At 41.7% G+C, this 24,350-nt stretch overlaps 1 pseudogene across 1 annotated transcript in view; it reads left to right on the top strand.

The window, feature by feature from the left end:
• The window catches only part of LOC146399379 (protein FAM240B-like), a 134,704-nt pseudogene extending 113,943 nt beyond the window's left edge, over positions 1-20,761 (top strand). Inside the window, exons 3-4 of the transcript XR_014817643.1 lie at positions 6,265-6,410; positions 20,264-20,761. The product of XR_014817643.1 is annotated as a protein FAM240B-like (transcript). The remainder of the gene's footprint in view (positions 1-6,264; positions 6,411-20,263) is intronic.
• The last annotated feature ends 3,589 nt before the right edge of the window (positions 20,762-24,350 follow it).

Genomic DNA, 24,350 nt, shown 5'->3' on the forward strand with positions numbered 1-24,350 from the left:
TCATTCCTTGGGTGTGTAGACACCACTCTGCTTTCAGCTGTTTCTCTTAACCTAATTCACAATTACACAACTATGCCGTCTTAGAATAAATCCTCCTTTCATATCTAAACCACATTTTTTTTCCAAATAAAATGAAGGTGAAATGATGGGATGATGTGAGCAGTCTGCATTCCTGAATAGGCCTCTTTTTTTTTTTAATGAAAATCTTTTTAGAATAAAGTATTAATTCTAAATTTCAAGAAAAAAATTTAGTGAGTTCCTATTTGACCAAACTATACTTTCTCTGAATACTGGATACCTAATATGAGCTTTGAATTTTTTTTTTATTTTATTTTTTTGTCTTTTTGTCTTTTCTATGGCTGCACCCACGGCATATGGAGATTCTCAGGCTAAGGGTCTAATTGGAGCTGTAGCCGCCGGCCTACACCAGAGCCACAGCAACGCCAGATCCAAGCTGATTCTGCAACCTACAATACAGCTCATGGCAATGCCGGATCCTTAACCCACTGGGCTAGGCCAGGGATCAAACCCACAACCTCATGGTTCCTAGTCGGATTGGTTAACCATTGAGCCACGATGGGAACTCCTGAATTTTTAAGAACATTTTCCATTAAAAGAATGTGAAAATCAGTCTTGCATTACCTTTTGTCCACCTAAATTGCAAATCTGCATTAACATCTTCCTCCCCATTCAAAGCTAGTGCTATTTTCTTTTCTAGCATTTACACAGGTGGAGGTCACATCAGGAAACTGAGAGGCCTCAGTTTTCCACAACTTGAATTCATGTGTGAGTGTGTCTTTTTAGAGCCACAGATGGAAGTTCTCAGGCTAGGGGTCAAATCAGAGCTGTAGCCACTGGGCTACACCACATCCATAGCAACATGGGATCTGAGCCACATCTGTGACCTACACCACAGCTCAAGGCAATGCCAGATCCTTAATCCACTGAGTGAGGCCAAGGACTGAACCTGTTTCCTCATGGATAATAGATTCATTTCTGCTGAGCCATGATGGGAACTCCTCCTGCAACTTGAATTAAATCCACAGGAAACCTAATTGCACTCATCCCATACTCTAGTTTTATGAATGAAAATTTTGAATCTGATATATTCTTTAAAAAACTGATCTATGCTTTTATTGACAACTCTTTCAATATCAAGTGAGTAGGAATTTATTAGCAATCTGTGTACTGAATCCATTATCCAAGGATGGAAAATAAATGGGATGTATGCCCTCAGAAGATAAAGCATGTGCTCCCATTAGGCTGCAGGATGGACTCTGCTCCATTCTTCAGAATGTAGGTGGGGATCAGAGAGAGCCTGGAGAAACTCCAGGGCACAGTGCCCTTGACATTATCCTGGCACAGTTTTGCCCAAGTCAGTTATGGCTACAGAAATTATCAGATAACTAGAATATTGGTCTAGGAGGAAAAAGAGAAGGAGTGGGAAAAAAATAATAAAATAAAAGAATGAGTTCCTAGGGAAAAAAAAAATCTTTACAGAATACTCAAATCTGCTAATCAGAAACAAGACAAGGATGTCCACTTTCACCACCGTTATTCAACATAGTTTTGGAAGTCCTAGCCGTGGTAATCAGAGAAGAAAAAGAAATAAAAAGAATCCAAATTGGAAAAGAAAAAGTAAAACTATCACTATTTGCAGACGACAGGATGCTATACCTAGAAACCCCTAAAGATAACACCAGAGGCAGAGCTTCCATGCCTGCCCACTTGCATCTCTCACAAGCATCCTATCTCAATAAATCTATTTCTTGCCTATCAAAAAAAAAAAAAAAGACAGCACCAGAAAACTATTAGAACTCATCAATGAATTTGGCAAAGTTGCAGGCTACATATTTAATACACAGAAATCAATTGCATTTCTATATACTAATAATGAAAGAACAGAAAGAGAAATCAGAGAAACCATCCCATTTATAATTTCATCAAAAAGAATACCTAGGAAGAAACTTACCTAAAGAGACAAAAACCTATTCTCTGAAAACTATAAAATGTTGATGAAAGAAATCAAAGATGACACAAACAGGTGGAAAGCTATAATATGCTTTGGATTGAAAGAATCAATATTGTCAAAATGATTATACTACCCAAGGCAATCTACAGATTCAGTGGAATCCCTATCAAATTACCAAAGAGATTATTCACAGAACTAGAACAGAATACTTCAAAATTTGTATGGAAACACAAGAGTGAACAGCCAAAGCAATATTGAAAAAGAAAAGCAAAATGGAGGAATCAAGCTTCCTGACTTCAGACAATGCTACAAAGCTACAGTCATCAAAACAATATGGTACTGGCACAAAAACAGAAATATAGAGACCAATGGAACTGGATGGAAAGCCCAGAAATAAACCTAGGTACCTATGGTCAATTAATCTATGACAAAGGAGGACAGAACATACAATGGAGGAAAGATAATCTCTCCAATAAAATGTGCTGGGAAAACTGGAAAGCTACATTTAAAAGAATGAAAGTAGAACACTAACACCATTACAAAAATAAACTCAAAATGGATTAAATATAAGGCCAGATACTATAAAACTCCTAGATGAAAACATAGGCAGAATGCTCTTTGACATAAATCACAGCAACTTCTTATTTGATCCACCTCCTAGAATAATTATGATAAAGACACAAACCATTGAGACCTAATCAAACTCAAAAGCTTTTACACAGCAAAGGAAACCATTAAAAAAACAAAAATACAACAAAAAAAATGGGAGAAAAAACTCTGCCAACAATCCAACAGCAAAGGGCTTAATCTCCAAAATGTACAAACAACTCATGCAACTCAACAACAAAAGGACAAACAACCCAAGTAAAAAATAAGCAGAAGATCTAAATAGACATTTTTCCAAAGACATATGGATGGCCAACAAGCATAAGAAAAAATGCTCAGTATCACTAATTATTAGAGAAATGCAAGTCAAAACTACAATGAGGTGTCACCTCACACCACTCAGAATGGCCATCATTAACAAGTCAAGAAATAACAAATTCTGGAGAAAAATATGGAGGAAAAGGTACCCTCCTTCACTGTTGGTGGGAGTGTAAATTGGTACAACCACTATGGAAAACAGATGGAGGTATCTCAGGAAACCAAATATAGAACTACCATATGATCCAGCAATTCCACTGCTGGGCATATATCCAGACAAAATTTTCATTGAAAAAGATGCGTGCACCCCTATGTTCATAGCAGCACTATTCAAAATAGCCAGCACATGGAAACAACCTAAATATCCATCAACAGATGAATGGATTAAGAAGATGTGGTACATATATACAATGAAATGTTACTCAGCCATAAAAAAGACAAACTAATGTCATTTCCAGCAACAGGGATGTAATTAGAGGCTCTCATACTAAGTAAAGTAAACCAGAAAGAAAAAGACAAATACCATATGATGTCACTTATTTGTGGAATCTAAAATATGGAGCTGATGATCCTATCCAAAAAACAAAAACAAAACCAGAAACAGATCATGGCCAAGGAGAGTAGACTTGGGGTTCCCACTGGGGAAAGGGGAGGGAGTGGGATGGATGGGCATTTTGAGGTTTTGGGGTTTTGGTTTTTTTTTTTTTGTCTTTTTTAGGGCCACACCTGCAGCATATGGATGTTCCCAGGCAAGGGGTCTAATTGGAGCTGTAGCCACTGGCCCATGCCACAGCCACAGCAATGGGCATCAAAGCTGCGTCTGCGACCTACACCACAGCTTACAGCAATGCCAGGTCTTAACCCACTGAGCAAGGCCAGGGTAGAACCCACAACCTCATGGTTCCTAGTCAGATTCGTTAACCACTGAGCCATGATGGGAACTCCAATTTTGAGGGTTTTTTTGGATGCAAACTGTTATATTTGGAATGGATGTGTAATGGGACCCTACTGTATAGCACATGGAAATGTGTGTGATTGGATCATATTGCTGTACAATAGAACTTGATTGAACATTGTAAATCAACTATACTTTAATGATAATAATAATAAAAAGAAAACTAAGGTTCTTCCTACTTAGGGACATTTATACATCCCTCCAAGTGGGAATTTCTTGCCACTTCTTTAGTACAAGAATCAGGGTCTATTATAATATTATAATAATATAAATAAAATATTCTATACTATTCTGGATTATAAACAATTCTATATTATAAATTATATGTTCTATATAGTTCTATAATATACAATTACTCTTCTGTATTACAAATATAAAATCACAGATGTGTTATTTATTCCCTGAAAGCTTTTCTGAGCTTCTCTCACCCCTACTCCCCTGGGCTGCTGTGGGCAATCCCACTTGCATGGGATCACTGGGACTCTGTAGCAAGGGAGGCAAGATCCAGGTCCTTTCCACTCTCCAGCCAGAGCCAAAGCTCTTGCCTGAGCAGGTGGTCAACTGTAGGCAGAGAAGGCTCTGTTTTGCAGTCCTTTGCATCTATTAAGTTCTGGAAAATGGGCAGTGCTTAGGTAAAAAGTAAATGCTTTTTAGTATTAAACATGTGTATTTTCATGGGACATATACACACATGCCACACAATCTTGCTCTGGATATGGCCAATTGCAGATACAGTGATGAGGACTGGTAGAGTAGAGGGCATCCACTTTGAGGATGGACAGGCCTACATCCAAATTCCTGCTCTTTCATGTTCAGCTATGAGGCTATAAGCAAATTCTGTCTCTTAATTTCCTCATCTGAACAATGAATTCAGAATCACCCATCACACAGAATTGTAGTGAGGATCAAATTGGACAGTGTGTAAGAAATGCCTATTACATATTATATGCTCAATAAATGATAGATGTCGTTAATTTTTGAGGAAGGCTGGAAAGAGCATAACATTTATTGGGAGCCTGTTGTTTGCCATGCCAAGTTTGTATTTAGAGCTTTAAATACATCACCTTGGAGTTCCCATTGTGGCACAGTGGTTAATGAATCCGACAAGGAACCATGAGGTTGAGGGTTCAATCCCTGGCCTTGGTCAGTGGGTTAAAGATCCCGCATTGCTGTGAGCTGTGGTTGTAGGTTGCAGACTCGACTCAGATCCCGCATTGCTCTGGCTCTGGTGTAGACAGGCGGCTACAGCTCTGATTAGATCCCTAGCCTGGGAACCTCCATATGCCACGGGAGCAGCCCAAGAAATGGTAAAAAGACCCAAAAAATAAATAAATAAATAAATATACCACCTTGTTCTACACGCAAACACACACACACACACAGAGAAAGAGCTGTGATGTAACTGTTAAAGGATTTTTTGTTTTGTTTTGTTTTTTTGTCTTTTTAGGGTTGTACCCATGGCACATGGAGGTTCCCAGACTAGGGGTCTAATTGGAGCTATAGCTGCCGGCCTACACCACAGCCACAACAACACAGGATCAAAGCCACAGCTGAGACCTACATCAGAGCTCATGGCAACACTGGATCCTTAACCCACTGAGTGAGGCCAGGGATCAAACCCACAACCTATTGGTTACTGATCAAGTTCGTTAACCACTGAGCCACAATGGGGACTCCTGTTAAAGGGTTTTTTTTTTTTTTTGATAATTTTTAAGTTAAAATTATGACTCTCATACTGATATAAAATAAATTTGTGTCAAATAGTTAACTTATTATATTTAATGAAAAAACTAGTAAGATATTACAACTGATTCAAGGAGAATTCAGAAAAACACATAGTCAAGAATACTGAAATGAGGATTTCCTGCCTGGCGCGGTGGGCTTAAGGATCCAGTGTAAGTTGCAGCTGCAGCTCAGATTTAATCTCTGGCCCTGGAAATTTCATATGCTGTGGGGGTGGTCATCAAAAAAATTCTGAAATGAATTTTTAAGAAGGTGAAAATTGGTTGATATTCACAGGGATATCAATTGCATTCCACTGAACAAAATATATTTGAGTCTCTGTTCAAAAATAATTCATATTGCTATATTTTTTCTATAACTTAACAGAGTTGAAAAAAATAGCTCGAAGACAATGAAAAAGGCAGGCACTTGTAGAATCAGATAAACTGGAAGCATTATTAGATATCTTTTGTATTTTGTTCATTTCAAAAATTTTCATGATATTTTCTGGCATTAACCTTTATTATCCCCATTTTCAACTGAGAAACAAAATCATAGTGACTGTGTAAATTGTCTACAGGCACAAAAAGTGTAATTGGCAGTGTATGGATTCAAACTCATCTTTCATAACTTCAAAATTAGAGTGGCTTTGTTTGAAGTACTTGGAATTTGATTTTTCTTTTATTTTTAGAGGATGAACAATCAATATATCCGTCGAGAAGTCTTCTGCTGTGAAACTTGCCATGAGCTCAAAAGCTTCTGGGAGAAAGAAATTAGAAAACAGACTTGTTACCGGGAACTGGAAGAAGATTGACAGGGAAGGAGTGCCCTGGGAAAGTATGTGGATTGTTTCTCTGCTCTTTTTAGAGGTAGATTTCCCCAGAAATATACCAGATGTAGAGATGGGGGAAACTAACTTATTTTCATTACCCACTGTCCTAAGAATACAAATTTTGGAGATGGTATGGTCAAATCAGTGTAGCCACAAGACAAAAGGAGAATGAGGCTTAGAAGGAAGACATTTATTATACTCACAACCTTCAGAAAGCGCATCCCTGCATGCCATGCAGGGCCACAGGGGAAGCACCAGGTTTTTGACAGATGGCAGTAGACAGAAACAAAGGAAACGGCTATGCCAGAGCCTTTATTGGGATTTCTGAGGAAAAGTCAAGGCAGGGCAGAGTAAACAGCTTAAGGTTGGCTAGCTTGAATAATTCCCAATAGTTTGAGGATTTAAGGATGATCTGGTATGTGGCCTGGCCCTGGAATGATATAGGACAGGGGAAATATGACTTTATGTCTAAGAGTTAGATAAGGAGGTGGTTGGGGCCACAGACTTAGGATTGGTTAACACACAGAAGAAAGGGAAGGGCAGTCTTTCTGTGGCCAGAAAGCTTTTTTATTTTTATTTTATTTTATTTTTTCATGGCTGCACCCATGGCATATGGAAATTCCTGGGCCAGTATTGAATCCAAGCCAGAGCTGCAACCTATACCACAGCTTCAGCAATGCCAGATCTTTTTGCCAACTGTGCTGGGCCGGGGATCAAATCCTCATCTCTGCAGCTACCTGAGCCAAGCCACTGCGTTTGGATTCTTAACCCACTTCAGCACAGTGAGAACTCCAAGAAAGCTTTTTAAGGTGTCAGTATATCATAAAATATAGAAAACTAAAGACATAATTCATCTACTCATTTATTTTTGCCACCATCTACCATAGTATACCAGGGTTTATCAACCTCAGCACTATTGATATTTATGACTTTACAAATCTTTGTTAGTGGGGTGGTTGTCTTATGCTTTGTAAGATATTTTAGTAGCACTTCCCTTAAAATGTTGGGATGCTGGTAGGACTGCCCCACTGTGACAACCAAAAACATCTCCTGATATTTCCAAACATGGATGGCAAATTTGCCCCTGATTGAGAATCAATGATTTATGGATCTGAATGAGGTTTTTAGTGTATAAACAAAAATAAGTTTTTGTTATTTATGTCTTAGTGATCTGAAAAAAATCTCTTTCTTACCCTGCCTCTGCTACAATCCCCAGCACATGAGGTTATACCAAATTTCAGGGTTAAGTCAACAGATACTTATAAGTGTAAAATACTCCACATCTGAGATGATGCATATTAAGATCCTCGGGGGAAGGATAATGTGGGTTCTTCTCATTGGCAGTTGAACTTGTTCTGGCCAAAGGAGTCTGCCAAGAAGGGAACATTTACTTATGTGAGAAGACGTGTGTCACATCACTCTGACTAAAAGGGCCAGCACCTGTCCTTACACTTGTAGTTGCCTTGGAGCAGATGGACCAGCTCAACTTTTCAGGGACTGTCTGGATTCTCTGTCCCTACAATGGGAACAGCCCAGCCAGGCTGTCTGTTTGCTAAGACACCCACTCACAAGAGGAGTGACATCTGTATGTTCTACTGGACAGCAAAGGCATGTGCCTCCATGTTACTGAGCGTGCTGAGCTAAAAACTTGTAATTCACATGTGTTGAATTGAAATTAACTTCTAAAAATCTTTCCTCAGCCCCTAAGGGAAAATAGGCTCTTGGTATACCCAAAGAAGAGCTCTGCCATCATTCCAGTTACATTCTTTTTTTTTTTTTTTTTTTTTTTTTTTGTCTTTTTGCCATTTCTAGGGCCACTCCCGAAGCATATGGAGGTTCCCAGGCTAGGGGTCTAATCAGAGCTGTAGCCACCGGCCTACACCACAGCCACAGCAACTCGGGATCCAAGCCGTGTCTGCAACCTACACCACAGCTCACGGCAATGCCAGATCCTTAACCCACTGAGCAAGGGCATGGATCGAACCCGAAACCTCATGGTTCCTAGTCGGATTCGTTAACCACTGAGCCACAAGAGGAACTCCTCCAGTTACATTCTTGGTTGTCCAGCAAGCAAAACCAGATTTTTCTAGATGCCAGAAGGGTCACATGTTAGAACACCCAGTGCTGGAGAGGCCAGGGGAGCGAGAAGAGTAAGTAGTGTGGTCCCTATCATCTTCCTTCCCCAGTCCTTGGCCTACAAGCCTACTGGGAGCCAGATCCCTGCATGACCCCTGTATTGGGTCTTCCTTTCCAGAAGCCCTGGGGTGTAAGATTAAGAGCAAAATTTGCAAATATGATGTGATTTTTTAAAAAATACATATTTACACTTTATCTATAAGTACAAGGAAAATATTAGAAGAAAATATGCTAAGATAGTAAGAGGATTATTTTTGACTAGTGAAATGGCAAACTTTGTATGTATGTGCTCTCCTATTTTTTCCAGTTTCTGCAATGATACTGTGCCATTTTATAATTAGGAAAAGAGGAGTTCCCATCTTGGTGCAGTGGAAATGAATCTGACTAGGAACTATGAGGTTGTGGTTTGGATCCCTTGCCTCTCTCAGTGGGTTAAGGATCCAGCATTGCCATGAGCTGTGGTGTAGGTCACAGATGCAGCTCAGATCAGGGGTTGCTGTGGCTCTAGCATAGGCCAGCAGCAACAGCTCCAATTAGACCCCTAGCCTGGCAACCTCCATATGCCGAGCATGCGGCCCTAAAAAGACAAAAAACAAAAATAAAAAATAAATAAATACTTAGGAGTTCCTATCGTGGCTCAGCAGTTAACAAATCTGACTAGGAACCATGAGGTTGCATGTTCTCTCCCTGGCCTCACTCAATGGGTTAAGGATCCAGCATTTCCATGAGCTGTGATGTAAGTCGCCGATGCTACTCAGATCCAGAATTGCTGTGGCTCTGATGTAGGCCAGCGGCTATATCTCTGATTAGACCCCTAGTCTGGGAACCTCCATATGCCATGGAAGTGGCCCTAGAAAAGACAAATATGTATATATATGAAGTTAGTAAAAGAAAAGCAACCAGGAGTTCCCGTCGTGGCACAGTGGTTAACGAATCCAACTAGGAACCAAGAGGTTGCGGGTTCGGTCCCTGCCCTTGCTCAGTGGGTTAACGATCCGGCGTTGCTGTGAGCTGTGGTGTAGGTTGCAGACGCGGCTCGGATCCCACGTTGCTGTGGCTCTGGCTTAGGCCGGTGGCTACAGTTCCGATTCGACCCCTAGCCTGGGAACCTCCATATGCCGTGGGAGTGGCCCAAGAAATAGCAAAAAGACAAAAAAAAAAAAAAAGAAAAGCAACCAATTGCAATTGGCCCATAGAACAAATGCAATAATTCTCCAGGCTCTCATGTGCCTCTGAAAAGACTCCCTTCAGAGTTTGGAGGAATTTTTCTCTTCCTTCCAAAGCCAAGAGAATCTTCAAAATGTGCTCATCTTCATCTCCCCCAAATGATGTTTAAAGACCTGAATAGAACCATTGCATTGCTCAGAGAAGAGGAAGATCAGCAGGGGAGTAAAGGCAACTTCCCAGGGTCTCCTCTGTTCTCAAGCCTCACTTACCAGAGCTGTTGCCCTTATCAACTAGGAATATAAAACTCAAAAAGCCTTCCTAATTTGGTAAACAATGAGTAACAAAATAGTGGTTTTTAATTACTCTTACTAAACAAGGCAAAACAAAAACACACCCACAAGAACCAAGTTGCCCAAAAAAGATATGAATGTTTTCAAACCCAAACCAGAATGTCAGAATATTTCCTTAAATACTGCTCGCTCTCTCTCTCTTTTTTTTTTTTTTTTTTTTTTTTTTTTTTGGTCTTTTGTCCTTTTTAGGGCTGCACCCGTGGCATATGGAGGTTCCCAGGCTAGGGGTCAAATCAGAGCTGTTGCTGCTGGCCTACACCACAGACACAACAATGCCAGATCCAAGCCAGGTCTGTGACCTACACCACAGCTTCACAGCAACACCAGATCATTAACCCACTGAGCGAGGCCAGGGATCAAACCTGCAACCTCATGGTTCCTAGTCAGATGCATTTCTGCTGCACCATGACGGGAACTCCAAATACTGCTTTTCTAAGCATAGAGTTTGAAATGCTGTCTAACTAGAATAATTATCTTCCAGCATACACTTGTAGACCAATGAATGGCACAAATGCTTGGGTTCCTATTTCAGTTTTCTGGGCGATGGCTTTCTAAACTGCACATATATAAATGCATCCCATGAAATACACATATAACCCTGACACCCCTTTTTGTGTGTGTGTGTGTGTTTTGTCTTTTTAGGTCCGCACCTGTGGCATATGGAGGTTCCCAGGCTAGGGGTCTAATCAGAGCTACAGCCACCGGCCTATACCACAGCCACAGCAATGCCAGATCCAAGACACATCTGCGACCTACACCACAGCCCCTGGCCACGCTGGATCCTTAACCCACTGAGCGAGGCCAGGGATCGAACCTGCAACCTCATGGTTCCTAGTCAGATTCGTTTCTGCTGCGCCATGAGGGGAACTTCCTGACACCCTTTGTTAGTTTACCTTCCATTGATAAAAGGCAAATTCCACCCACTTGACAAGCAAAACATGTTCTAAATGAATAAGAGAAGACCAAAACTTCAAAAATTTTCACCAACGCATTTGCCAATAGTAGAACAGAGCCAATAATATCTTATGTTCCTCAGCAAGGCTAAGCAGTATGGGCTTATGCCAAAGCTGGATGGAGTGGAAACAGGTGTTTTACTATGGACATGCTCATCAGCACATGCCTGCTGTTTCACTGACTGAGGAGTGTAGCCCGAGCTGTGGAGAATCCATTTATTTAATGGATTTAATGTGTGTAGAAGAGGCCCTGGAGGCAAGATCACAAGTCAAAGTGGGTGGCCTCAGAACTGGAAACATTTTAGTAACTCTCACTACAGCAAAAACAGCACAGCAGGCATGTTCCTCTGGAAAAGTTGAAAACTCTTTGCAAATAACTGATTGAGCCAATTTGAGAGAAATCAAGTGTACTATAGATACAACGAGCAAAGCTCTTAGTTTGTTGGGACAGTCTAGGTAAATATATATCATTTTGTTATCATTATGGATTGTGCTCCCTTTTATTTTCAAAAGTATCTCAATTTAGATGATAAATTATATGAACACCTAAATCTAGATAACCAGGCTGTACAATGCTTATATGAAAAAAAAAGTTTTAATGCAAGAAATATATCTTCAACATACTGCTTCAGAACTTAGCACAGCTCACAGTGTCAAGTATGCATTAACTTTGGTGGACTTGAGTGGGGAGAGGGGTTTATTAGGCTTCACCCCAAGATCATTTACCTTCCTCTGCTTTGATTCCTGCTTATCAATTATGTCCATCAGGATGCTTTCAGCAGTGGTAACAAAATATCCAACTCATGGAGTTCCCAAAATGGCACAGAGGAAATGAATCCAATTAGGAACCATAAGGTTGCAGGTTCGATCCCTGGCCTCACTCAGTGGGTCAAGGATCCAGCATTGCCATGAGCTATGGTGTAGGTCACAGATGCGGCTTGGATCTGGCATTGCTGTGGCTCTGGCATAGGCCATAATCTGTAGCTCTGATTAGACCCCTAGCCTGGGCACCTCCATATGCCACAGGTGAGGCCCTAAAAAGACAAAGACAAAAAACAAATCCAACTCATAATCTCCTAAACAGATGAAATCATCATTTCAAACTTTTTATAAGATTGAGCCTACAAAAAAAAAAAAATGTAGGGGTTTCCATTGTGGCTCAGCTCTAATGAACCTGACTAGTATCCATGAGGATGCAGGTTCAGTCCCTGGCCTCACTCAGTGGGTTAAAGATCCATCCAGCATTGCCATGAGCTTCGGTGTAGGTCGCAGAGGCAGCTCAGATATGACATTGCTGTGACTATGGTATAGGCCGGCAGCTGCAACTCTGATTTGACCCCTAGCCTGGGAGCTGCCTTATGCTACAGGTACAACCCTAAAAAGACAGAAAAAAAATAATTGAGTCTACCAAAAATATCCAGTGTGAAAAGTTTTAGGTTTGTTTTTTGTTTTTGTTTTTTTCCATTCAGACTTATTGGGTGAGGTGTGTGGCTTGTGAACTGAGTTGTTCAGATCAGTGACCGGAAGCTGGCCTGTGACCAGACCAGCTAGTGATCTGCAGGTCAAAGGGAACTAGGATCAGGCCCACGTCTCCCCACCAAAGACAACCAACTGTAACGTCATGTTCATTACTACACAGGATTAGGGTCAGCAAAAGCATCATCTGACTTTTCATATTCAAAGTGCAGAGGTTATGGAGTTTCCGTTGTGGCATAGCAGAAACAATATGACTACTGTCAGTGAGGATGAAGGTTTGATCCCTAGCCCCGCTTAGTGCGTTAAGGACCTAGGTTTTGACGAGCTGTGGTGTAGGTCGCAGACAGAGCTCTGATCCCAAGTTGCTGTGGCTGTGGTGTAGGCCAGCAGTTGTAGTTCAGATTAGACCCCTAGCCTGGGAACTTGCATGTGCCATGGGTGAAGCCCTAAAAGGCAAAAAAAAAAAAAAAAAAAAAAAGCAAAGGTTATTATTATAGCGCTGAAATCCGAAGTGGGAGATCCAGGACTCATTCAAATATTCATGCCTTGATGACAAGGATTCTTATTTTACCACTCTTTGTTTTTTGTTTTTTAGGGTCATGCACATGGTATATGGAAGTTCCCAGAGTCTAGGGGTCTAATCAGAGCTACAGCTGCTGGCCACAGCCACAGCCACAGCAATGTGGGAACCTAGCTGCATCTGTGACCTATACTACAGCTCAAGGCAATGTCAGATCCTTAACCCTCTGACTGAGGTCAGGGATCAAACCTGCATCCTCATGGATGCTAATTGATTCGTAACCACTGAACCACAATGGGAACTCCTTACTCCTCTTCTTTACATACTGAGGTAGACTCAGAGTGCCTTCAAGATAACTTGCTATTGAGAGTAGAGTTGACCAAGAGCTCTACCTGCTGCCTTTCTGGATTTGCCATGAGGCCACATTTACCCCCAGCTTCTTCTAGTCAATGCTGAGTATGGCAGGGGCTCACTAGTCCTGGGAAATTCTTGCCTGACAGGGCTCCTCTGGTGGGCAACTTTTATCAGGCACCTCATTAGCCCAACCCAGGCTTTCTTTGAACTGTGCTGTAGTTTGGAGTTTTTCCTGCCCAATCATTCCTTCCTTCTCTCTCCCCTTTCACAAGGATTAGACCAGCATGCTAGTCTGAAGGCTATCCCTAACTACTTCTGTTCCCTCCTCACCTCTGTCACTTTATTTTTCATGGGTGATTCCTCCAAATCTGCTTCTTGGAGGACCCAAGCTGATACAGATATTTAGTGTCTGTCAAGCACATGATAGAAAAAACCAACTATGTGCCCAGTAGATCTTCCCTGGTTCCCAGTAAGGACATTGTGATTCTGGTTTATGGTGCTTTAAAAAAAATGCCACTTTTTAGTCAAATCTCATACTTTTCAAGCAGAATCTGTGTTCCTAGATATTAATTACAAGTCCTCGACAAATCAAGTGAATCTAGAACAACAAATTATTTGAAAAGTGAGGTCAATATTTCCAGGCTTTGTGGGAGGAAAAAAATGTTCTCTTCAAGCTTCAATGCCAGGGAGGGTTTTGCCTTTTTTTTTTTTTAGGGCCACCCTGGAAGCATAAGAAGACAGGCTAGGGGTTGAGTAGGAGCTGTAGCCACCAGCCTATGCCACAGCCACAGCAACTCAAGATCTGTGCCAAGTCTGTGACCTACACCACAGCTCACAGCAACACCAGATCCTTAACCCACTGAGCAAGGCGAGGGATAGAACCCATGTCCTCATGGATGCTAGTTGGGGTCGTTAACCACTAAGCCACAACAGGAACTCCCAATGCCAGTTTTATTGCTCTTCCAGTTTTTTTTTTCTTCCTTTTTAGGGCCACACATGCAGCATATGGAAGTTCCCAGGCTAGGGGTCTAATCAGAGCTGCAGCTGCAGGCTTACACCACAGCTCATAGCAACACCAAATCCTTAACACACTGAGTGGGGCCATGGATTGAACCTGCATCCTCAAAGATACTAATCAGATTTCTTTCCACTGAGCCATAATAGAAACTCCCTGTCCAATTTTTAAGAACCATCTTTCTCGTGTTGGTCTTGCTTACTACAAAATAAAATGTCCATATATATGCATATTCACCAGCTTACTGAGAACACAAAGATAAAAGGAAACAACGTAATGGTGAAAGATATTGACCACACCCATTTCAGGTCAGGAAACAGTCTAAATACTTATAAAACAAGATTTAGTCGAAACTTGGGTAGATAGAACCTTGAATCCTTCACCATCTAGCAATAAATAGTGAAATAGCTACTATAAAAAGTGAATCACTGTGTCTGTCATAAACTCCAAATTCCTCAACTCTCTTCCTAGAATAAATTCATCATTCAAAATGTGTTAATTTGGCTCCTCCAAGAAGCAGATCAAAGCAGACAAGTTTGACACAGAGGGAAGCACCTGTGAGAGAAAAATGAGAAGCTCGTTACGATATGCTAGTAACCATTATTAACAATAGGCTCTCTGTGGAAAAAATATATACACATATATGCATACCTAAGTTTATTATAAATCTTACTGGCATAAAGATGTGTAACACACTTCCCAAATAAGGAAACATACAATGCTCTTTATTAAAAATTTCATCCTTCTACTGGTTTTTGCCAACTTTTTTTCTCTGTAGCCAACTTATGGTCACAATTCAGCCATGATTTGACAAATTCAGCCATGATTTGACAAAATCAGACAATGAATAACTACTTAAATACTATCTAATTCAGCAAAGTCAAATCGTTAAGAATGATAGTTTTCTAGAGCTGGTAGAGAATTCCTTTCTTTTTCTGTGTGTGTGTGTGTGTGTGTGTGTGTGTGATTCTCAATATAATAGTTTCAGAAGACAGGGCACACTTCTAAGCTTAATCTGCATTATTAAGATTTTCTCAGAGTTCCCGTCATGGTGCAGCAAAAACGAATCGGACTAGGAACCATGAGGGTTCAATCCCTGGCCTCGCTCAGTGGGTTAAGGATCTGGCATTGCCTTGAGCTGTGGTGTAGGTCGCAGACAAGCCTTGGATCTGGCATTGCTGTGGCTGTGGTATAGGCCAGCGGCTATAGCTGCGATTTGACCCCTAGCCTGGGAACCTCCATATGCCACGGGTGCAGCCCTAGAAAAGACAAAAGCAAAAACAAACAAAAAAGTAGTAACTATTTGTGGATCCCGTGCATTGCCACTACTCAGTTTTGCCATTGTGTGAAAGCAGTCACAGACAATAGGTCAACAAATGGGCAGGGTTGTATTCTGATAAAACTGTTTACAAAAACAGGTAGCTGGACAGCAGGATCTCTGGGCAACACATTTTCATGCTCACTTGTTGCTGGAACTCAGCCTCTGCTCACTGGTGCCAAATAGAAATGTGAAGGAGAAAAAATAGCTTTATGGCTTTGCCAGGCAAAGGAGGGTCACAGCAGGCTAATGTCTCAAAGATTGCGCCCCTCTAAGGAGAGACTAGGGGGTGGTTTTATAGTTTGGCATGTGAAAAATAGGTCACAGATAAGGATGAGGGTAGAGGCAAGCTTGCATTGTTTTCAAAGCTGGTGTTCAGTGGTCTGATGGTCTACTTTCCAGAATGAAGAATGCTTCATTAACATCTTCCACTTGTTGGGGACTTTAGGTCTGTCTTCAAAGATAGTGTATTCTGTATTCCTAGAGGAGGAACCAGGACACTGCCCCAAGGCTGCACTATTGTTTCTTGACTCCTCTTCCCTGGGGGTCTCTGCATCCCCTCCTTTCTCTGATTAGCAACTGTTTGAACCTACCCTTTGGAACTCAGGAAGGTCATGGAGGCTGAAGTTTATTCCCTAAAAGCAAGAAATGGGGGCCACAGAAAGAAAGCCTTGTGTGCCCAGGAGCCCACAGGACCCTGCTTAGTTTCAACACCAAGGAAAAGTTATTACCCCTTTAATTAATGATAAATCCACATTATATTAACACTGATAAACTTCAATGAAACACACAGACAGCAACCCTTATTAGTGCGCTTTAAAAGATCCCAGAAGATAAAAGTCATGTGGAGGCAGGTTTGGTTACAGAGCCTTTAAGAGATAAACAAGGGACGCTTGTGAGCTTGGATATTCCCCAGGTTGCTGGGGTTGATTACATATAAAATGACAAGATGATTACTTAATAATCATAATGAAGGAATGTAATTATTAAAATTACCACTAGATGGATCTCAATGGAAGGTCATATATGCTCAATAGATCATCGCTTTTTTTTTTTGGTCTTTTTTGTCTTTAGGGCCACACCTGTGGCATATGGAGGTTCCCAGGCTAGGGGTCTAATCAGAGCTGTTGCTGCCAGCCTACACCACAGTCACAGCAACACGGGATCCTTAACCCGCTGATTGAGGCCAGGGATCAAACCACAACCTCGTGGTTCCTAGTCAGGTTCGTTTCACTGAGCCACGATGGGCACTCCCATTACTTATTAAACAAAGTGTGCATGGATCTGTGAACTGAAGTTTGGCACTGGCCATCAGCCTCCACATGGAGTAAAACATGAGCCACTGCAGCTACAAACCCGCAGCATCCTCTGAGTGGGCCTCAGAGTGGAGACCCAGAGAGAGAAAACTGGAAGAACATGCCTTCCGATAGTCAGGCGTTTTTAGAAGATTTTATGTGCCCAATTCTTGCGTCTCCTCATATCTAGAAAAACACTAAAATCCTTCATGGTGATGTCCACTCCTTGTGACTGGTAGTGACCTTCAGGAGATCAGCAACAAACTTGTAAAATGTGTGTGCTGCAAGCACCTCCCTCTCACCTTTATCATATCCTGATTACCCCCCCCCCCCTTTTCCTCCTGGGATGGTATTTCAGCCTGCCCTGTAGTTAACAATAAAAGAATGCCACAGTCACCTGTGAATGCATTCACCTCCAAGAGTGAGAGCCAGTGAGTCCTGCAAGCTGTGAAAACTCGGGATACTGCCCCTGATAGCAGAGGTGCGTATCAAAGGAATGATTTCCCAGGAGCTCACACCTCTTTTTCCTGCTCCCCATCCTTTGTTGCAAAAACTCCTATATATCCTCGCTCCTCCCTCATCACCTTGGAGCAGTTTCTCAGGGCTACCTGAGATGCTGTCTCCTGGGCTTAAGTCCTAATTTTGCTCCAAATAAAACTTAACCTTCAACTTTGAGGCTGTGTATTTTTTTTAGTCGACAGAGCTATGTGTGTGGGAGCTGCCCACTAAGGGGTACACAGCAGCTACTCTATCAGAAACTGCTAAACTGTTTTCCCAACTGACAGCATCATTTTTCATTTTAACAGCAATGTGAGATAGTGCCAATTACCTAGCATCCTGGCCAACACTTGGTTTGGGATTTGTTGTGAAAATTTTTTGGTTTGGCAGGTGGGGGTTGGATTTTTAGTTTTGGCCATGGGGAGGTGGGAGATATGCAGGGAGACGGTTTTGCTTTTGTCTCTTTGTTTTAGTGATTCTGTGAGTGGTACCTCAAGTGGTTTGGGGGGTTTTTGGTTTTATTTTTTGTCTTTTTGTCTTTTGAGGGCCGCACCTGAAGCATATGGAGATTCCCAGACTAGGGGTCTACGCCAGAGCCACAGCAATGCCAGATCAGAGCCACATTTGTGACCTACACCACACCTCATGGCAACACTGGATCCTTAACCCACTGATTGAGGCCAGAGATCAAACCCGAGACCTCACGGTTCCCAGTCAGATTCGTTTCTGTTGAGCCACGACAAGAACTCCTCAAGTGGTTTTAATTGGAAATTTCTTAATTATGGTGAGTGTCTTCATGTGTTTATTTGCCACTCATGTAACTTCTTAAGTAAAATGTCTGTTCAGATATTTTGCCCATTATATTGTTCATTTTCACACCATTGAATTTGAAAATTTTTGTATCCTGGAAACATGTACCTTATCAGATACGTAACTTGCAAGTATTTTCTCCCTATTTGTGGCTTGTCTTTTATTCTTTTTACAGTGTCTTTCACAGAACAAATGTTTTACTTTTGATAAAGTTCCATATTTTTCTTCTTTCATGAATTATGTTTTTTGTATTGTATATAAGAATTTTTTCCTTATTGCTAAGTCATGAAGACATTATTTCGTGGCTTTTTTCTTGAAGTCTTGGTCTTACATTTTACATTTAGTCTATGGTCTATTTTTAGTTAATTTTGTAAAAGATGTGGAGCATGGCTCAAAGTCCATTTTTAAAATATGGATATATAATATTCCAAAACAGTTTACTACAAAAAAAAAAACTTCCTCCATTGAGTTGTCTTTGCCTCTTGTCAAAAATCAATTGGCTAGGAGTTCCCATCATGGCACAGTGGAAGTGAATCTGACTAGGAATCATGAGGTTGAGGGTTCAGCCTCACTCACTGGGTAAAGGATCTGGCGTTGCCGTGAGCCGTGGTATAGGTCGCAGACATGGCTCGGATCCTGTGTTGCTGCAGCTGTGGCATGGTGTGGCAGCTGTAGCTATGATTTGACCCCTAGCCTGGGGACCTCCATACGCCACAGGTGCAGCCCTACAAAGCAAAAAAAAAAAAAAAAAATCATTTGGCTATATTTGTATATACTTATTCCTAGACTCTTTTTTTTATTAAAGTATAGTTGATTTACAGTGTTAATGCCTATTTCTGCTGTGCAGCATTGTGACCCAGTCATATATATATAGAAAGACAAAAGAAATAGATTAGCCAAAACAACTATATATATATATATATATATATATATGACTGGGTCACACATTCTTTTTCTCAAATTATCTTCCATCATGGTCTCTCCCAGGATAGTGGATATAGTTCCCTGTGCTATTCCATAGGACCTCATTGCTTATCCATTCTAAATATAATAGTTTGCATCTACTAACCCCAAATTCCCAGTCCATCCCACTCCCTCCCTCTCCCCCTTGGCAACGACATGTCTGTTCTCTCTGTCTTTGCAGCAGCATGGATGCAACGAGAGATTCTCAAACTAAGTGAATTTAAGTCAGAAAGAGAAATACTATATGATATTGCTTATATGTGAAATCTAAAACATGGCACAAATGAACCTACCTACAAAACGGAAACAGACTCAGATATGTTTCTAGACTCTTTATTCTCTTCCATTACTATCTTGATAATTAAGTCTTAAAATCATGTAGTGTGAGTCATCCAACTCTCTTCTACTTTAAAATTGTTTTGGCTAATCTATTTCTTTTGTCTTTCTATATAAAATTTAGAATCAGCTTGTCGATATCTTTGGAAAAAGTTGTGCTGGAATTTTGATTGGTATTACATTGACTCCACATATAAACTTAGGAAGGAATAAACTTTGGAGAAAAGTACATGTTTGTAGACTGCTCTTTTTTCTACTGACTTTTTCTTCATTAATATGTAAAATCCATGTATTTCTCTTAAAAATAGTCCTCAAGAGTTCCCATCATGGCGCAGCTGTTAACGAATCTGACTAGGAACTATGAGGTTGCGGGTTCGATCCCTGGCCTTGCTCAGTGGGTTAAGGATCCGGCATCACCATGCGCTGTGGTGTAGGTGGCAGGCGCAGCTCCCATCCCGCTTTGCTGTGGCTCTGGTGTAGGCCGTTGGCTACAGCTCTGATTAGACCCCTAGCCTGGGAACCTCCATATGCCATGGAAGTGGCCCTAGAAAAGGCAAAAAGACAAAAAAAAAAAAAATAGTCTTCAGAAGGAAAAAAAAAACCTTCACTGGGCCAGCAGAGGTAGGAAACAAATGCACTAACGCTTTATATTGTTTCCCCTCCTCAGGCTCCGAGAAGAGTGGAAGCAGAGACTGGAGAAAAGGCTGAGGATGTTGGACAATCCTGATGGGAAGGAAAAGCAGACCAACACTGTAGGCTGAAAATTACCTGCCTCCTCTACTTCAAAGATAACAAGCCACTGAGGGCACTTTTCTAGGAGAAAAAACTAGCACCCAAGTTATGTTGACTTACTAAGCAGGACACTCTCTATTTGCTCTCCCATTTGTGAGGGGATTTACATGTGAAACCTCCCCCAGTGCTAATGGGAGTCCTTATCCAACTCAATCCTCTCTGCCACAGAGAATAGGATGACCGCCAATGAAATAGGAAGCTCAGGTTATCTAATATAAAAATCTCTTGGAATTAGCACTTCCCAGTGTTCAAAGATCTATGTAATAGAATTGATTTCCACATTTTCTTCTCATTTTGAAATCTGAATGTTTAATCCAAGCTTGCCAGGGGCAATGACCTTGTGGAGAAACTGGCTTCCCTATGTCTTCTGGAAAAACAGAGTCATACAATCTTCCCCCCCACCCCGATTTGGTGAATGTAGAAATACTACTGCTGTTGTTATGAAAAGAATAGTTTCTTAACAACATGGTTTGAAAATGAACCGAACTAAATTATTTTCTGTTCCTATAAATTGGGTTTATTTTTCATAAACAAGCAGAAGCATGCAGTGAAAGTAAGATGATGCTTAATAAACTTGGTTTGTCGTGTCCTCACTGCTCTATGTGTCCTGCATTAACTCCCTCACACCTGCCTTGGTTAATTCTCTGATGCTTAGACCAAGTGTCAGCTGCCCTGAGACATATTCTGGAATTTGAAGTCTCTTTCAGGAGTTCCTATGGTGGTTCAGTGGGTTAAGAACCTGACTAGTATCCATGAGGACGCGGGTTTGATCCCTGGCCCTGCTCAGTGATTTAAGGATCTGGTGTTGCTGTGGCTATGACATAGACCAGCAGCTGTAGCTCCGATTCAACCCCTGACCTGGGAACTTGCATATGCCGTGAGTGTGGCCTTAAAAAGCAAATAAATAAATAAATAAATAAATAAGTCCCTTTCACTGTAATCTGCTCTCAGGCTCAGAGCATGATCATGGTCACAGAGGAGGAGGGATTCTATCAGTCATAGGAACTAGGGCTTCTCTGCTCCTCTGCCCCTCTGCCCAGGTATCCCTCACTGGAGACAGGAGCAGAGCAGGAAGACCTAGGCAGCCAAGGAGCCCAGAGAATGACACAGGCAATACTGGGGAGGGCATCACAGCACTCACAGATGCTCTGCAGTGGCATAAACCACTACCCCTGGAAAGCTGAAAAGGGATCCTTGTGACCGAGGGGGTCACAAGGTGGCAAGAGGGTTAGAAGATCCAGTTCAGATCTTTGCTATAGGCTCTCACCTAGTTCAAAAACAACAAATCAGCAGTAAATTATAGCTGGGAAAATCAGCACAACGTTTGGAAAAAGATTAATAATGAAATAGAGTGTTTGTAAAGACAGGGAAGCATGGGAATAAATATCAGGATACCTAGACATGTCTCAGGGGCAGGGAAAGCCCCCTGAGAAACTGATGTTTCAGCTGAGACCTATAAAAATGAGTAAGTCATGCAGGAAAAAATGAACAGCATGTGTGAAGAACGGAAGAGGAGTAGAGAGGCTTCAAGGTAGAGGGAGCTGGGTGTCGGGGGAAGTGAACAACTGGGAAACGTGTCTCTGACACAAAGTGAAGAGAGAGTCGGTTTTATAGGAGGTTGGAGAGGCAACAGGGGGTCTCTGGAGCCCAGGCTAAAGATTCTTCATTGATCCACAGAGGTTCAGGAAGCCACTGTTGCCAGGACTCAGCCTCTGCTCACCAGTGCCAAATAGAAACATAGAGACAGAGTTTTGGGTGAAGGAGAAAAAAACAGCTTTATTGCTTGGCCAGGCAAAGGAGGGTTAACAGCAGATTAATGCCTTAAAGACTGTGCCTCCCTTAGGAGAGATTGGAAGGTGGTCTTATAGTTTGGGAAGTGAAAAATGGGGCCACAGGGGTTCCCGTTGTGCGCAGCAGAAACGCATCCAACTAGGAACCATGAGGTTCTGGGTTCGATGCCTGGCCTTGCTCAGTGGGTTAAGGATCCGGCATTGCTGTGAGCTGTGTTATAGGTCGCAGACATGGCTCAGATCCCACGTTGCTGTGGCTGTGGCATAGGCTGGCAGCAACAGCTCCAATTAGAGCCCTAGCCTGGGAACCTCCATATGCTGCTCGTGGAGCCCTAAAGAGACAAAATAAATAAGTAAATAAATAAATAAAGATAGGGCTACAGATACGGATCAGGGTAGAGGCAAGCTTGCATTGTTTTCAAAGCTGGTGTTCAGTGGTCTGGTGGTCCTCTCTCCGGAATAAAGAATGCTTCACTAACATCTTGCATGTGTTGGGGACTTGAGTTCTGTAGAGGAGCTCAAAGACATTGTTATCTATATTCCTTGAGGAGGGATCAGGACCCTGCCCCCAAAGCTACACTATTGTTTATCTTGTTTCTTGACTGCTCCTCCCCAAGGGTCTCTGCATCCCTTCCCTTCTCTGATTAGCAACTGTTTGAACCTGCCCATTGGAACTCAGGGAAGGTCAAGAAGGCTGAAGTATATTCCCTAAAACAAGAAATGGGGGACACAGAAAGCCTGGTGTCCCCAGCAGCCCACAGGGCCCTGCTTGGTTTCACCACTGACAGATGTTAGGTAGAGAAATGAACTGATTAGATTTGCATGTTTAATTCTGTAAAATTTTGCATATACATACTTATGTGCATATAATTTTATATGTGCATAAATATGATCATAACAGTAGGGATGGAATAAGACTTCTACATCAAGTAGCTGTGGAAGTCCCCATAAGGGACCACAGATAGGGAAACCTAGGGAATTTTGAGGGATGACTGTAAATTGGTAATTGCTCAACAAAGCCATCAGAATGAAGCTAGCTTGCTTGACTAATGGAGGCATAAGATATGCCTTGGGTCATTGAGTGGGGCTTGGGGTGAAGGCTGCATTTGGGTTCAGACCAAGGACAGGAATTCAAGGACAACCCTTCTGCTAAATGGAATAAGCACCATTGATAGGGATGGAATAGTCACAGGTAGTTGTAGAAGTCCCGATAAAGGACCATATTTAAAGAGGGAAATTTAGGGGACAGTGGGAGATCACTGTAAGTTAATAAATTGCTCAAGAAAACCATCAGCACAAGGCAGGCTTGCTTCATTAGTGGAGCCTTGAGAATTGCCTCAGGTCCTTGGGTGGGGGATGGGATAAGGCCTGCATTCATATTCAGACCAAGGGCAAGAGTTTGAGGACCCCACTTCTGAGGATTTGAATATACATCTTACCTGATACAAGGAGGAGCTAGTACTCCCAGAAAGGAAGAGGTGGTTTTTTCCAACCCCCTCTCTCCTTGGATGATAAAAACTGTAGCCCACCACATCCTCGTGGCAGAGCTTCCGTGCCTGCCAGCTTGCATCTCCTATCTTAATAAATCTATTCCTTGCCTATCACTTTGTCTCCCCCTGAGTTCTTTCTGCACTGAGGCACAAAGAACCTGAACCTCAGTAAGTCCAGATACCTTGTGAGTGAAAGACCATGGGTTCAAGACCCTAACTGGGTTCTGACTCGGTTTAAGCCATAAGAGCTGTCAGTTTCAATATCATACATGCTGATACAGATTATTTAAGTTTTTTATTAACTTTTTATCCCTGTCTTGGCTGTCTTGGCTTACTCCCTGCCTCTTTTCTGCACTCTCAACCATCAACAACAGTTGTACCCCCAACCTAGTGTGAGTCCTGTAGTTTTCTCTGTGTTCACATAGTCATGTGCAGACACACACACACACACACACACACACCACACTTACACAGACTGATCATATCCTTTTTTTTTTTTTTTTTTTTGGCACTCTGCTTTCCTCACTCAACTGTTCCTGATACAAATGCTTCAAGCTCAGTTTGGCTCCAACACATATTTTTAATGGGATCATATTAAACCATGATGTGGATATTCCAAAAGAAAGTCAACAATTGTTTTTAAAGATGTGATTTCCAGGTTTTTGATCTAGAAATTAAATTG

The sequence above is a fragment of the Sus scrofa genome, chromosome 10, assembly GCF_054392235.1.
Source record: "Sus scrofa isolate SSC_HxYL_T2T_F1_AM1 chromosome 10, Sscrofa_HxYL_maternal_Yorkshire_Landrace_v2.0, whole genome shotgun sequence".
Classification (NCBI taxonomy): Eukaryota; Metazoa; Chordata; class Mammalia; order Artiodactyla; family Suidae; genus Sus; species Sus scrofa.